The 1,389-nt window shown below is 48.7% G+C and overlaps 1 protein-coding gene across 1 annotated transcript in view; it reads left to right on the top strand.

Annotated features, from left to right (window-relative positions):
* Positions 1-1,389, top strand: part of Ccdc88c (coiled-coil domain containing 88C) — a 138,886-nt gene that overhangs the window by 65,224 nt on the left and 72,273 nt on the right. The gene's annotated exons all lie outside the window — the stretch shown is intronic.

The following is a 1,389-nucleotide window of genomic DNA, read 5'->3' as shown; positions in this document are numbered from 1 at the left end:
TTAAAAGCAAAATACATTTATTGAGGGAAAGAAAGCTGTCCAAGAGACGTACAGAAGGGTAACCGAGTGGGTTGCCAAGGAGTCTGCCTTTTTAAGGGATTTTTATAGAGCAAAACCACCAGGTAAGGCAGGTCTAAGGTGGAAAACATGGGAACTTGCTTAGGTAGGCCTGGGGAGGGACAAAACTGTGGTCAGCCAGTGAGACTCTAAGCATAATTGGTCAGGTAAAATTGCTTAAATCAAGATCAAATGGGGACGTGATTCACATAGTGTGTGGGCTGGAGTACAAAGCAGGGGCTCTTCCTGGCTCTTTCAAGGTGATTGACACCTATTTAGAATAGCAATCCCTGGTGCCCGTCCCTAGGGAGGTATGTGGATGCATTTGTTTAATCTTTTGTCTTGAGGTCTGGTCCACGGCAGGGAATGCCTCTCTCTCCCACTAGGTCTCTTGTCTTCCCTGTTGGGTCCTTTAGGGGCCTAGCCTATAATATTTCTGTCTAACTTAGCTGCCTCCAGTAATTCCAGCATTTGCGATGTTGAGACAGGAATATCACTGCAAGTTCAAGGCCAGCCTGGGCTACGTAAGACCCTGCGTCAGAACAAAACAAAAAGATTATTTCAAGCACATATACACACAAAAAAGCTGACTGCCCATGTGATATCTCGTTTATGCCCTGATGGAGGACTGGGTGTCAGAGACTTGGACAGTGGCAGACCAGCGGCTAAGATTTGGAGAGGGCTGCTGATGGTCAATAAAGGTGACTGTGGCTCTCTTCCAGGGTGGCCTGGGCCCTGGACCTTCCTGTCAAGGCAGGGGAGGGCAGGGCACTGTGTGACAGAAAGGGTGGTCAGTGGAGATCCCCCGTCCCCTCCCTTCCCCATGTTGTACCTTGGGCAACTCTTGACAGGCTGTGTCTCCAAGGAAATGCTTAAAAGCCTCCAAAGAAGCTTTCTTGGTGAAGAATTTCTTTTTGGGGGGGCGAAACCAGGGATTGAAGTCGGGCCCTTGCGTTTGCCAGGAAAGCACTTATTCCACTGAGCCATCTCCCCAGCCCCAGTGAAGAATTTCTGTAGGGACCCCATTTCAAGCAGTTATGAAATCTACAGCTTTCTTGGTCTTCTGTAAAATGGGACTTTTACGTTCTGATTTGTGTCAAGCAAAGCAGATCTGAGTAAGAAGAGAGACCTCCAGGATGGGCTGGGAGAGACAGCTTGTTGGTTGTCCCCCTGCCCACCATGGAGAGTCAGGTATGGTGGTACACACCTGTAATCTGAGCACTCTGGGCTGCTGAGCAGGAGGATTGCTAATTTCAAGCCCAGCCAGGCAATTTAGTGACTTAGCAAGACCCTGTTTCAAAATAGAAGGAAACCAAAAGGTCTGGGGACATA

The sequence above is a fragment of the Octodon degus genome, unplaced genomic scaffold, assembly GCF_000260255.1.
Source record: "Octodon degus isolate 3935 unplaced genomic scaffold, OctDeg1.0 scaffold00070, whole genome shotgun sequence".
Lineage (NCBI taxonomy): Eukaryota > Metazoa > Chordata > Mammalia > Rodentia > Octodontidae > Octodon > Octodon degus.
The sequence above is the reverse complement of the archived record's forward strand: the minus strand, read 5'-3'. Positions and strand labels throughout refer to the sequence as shown.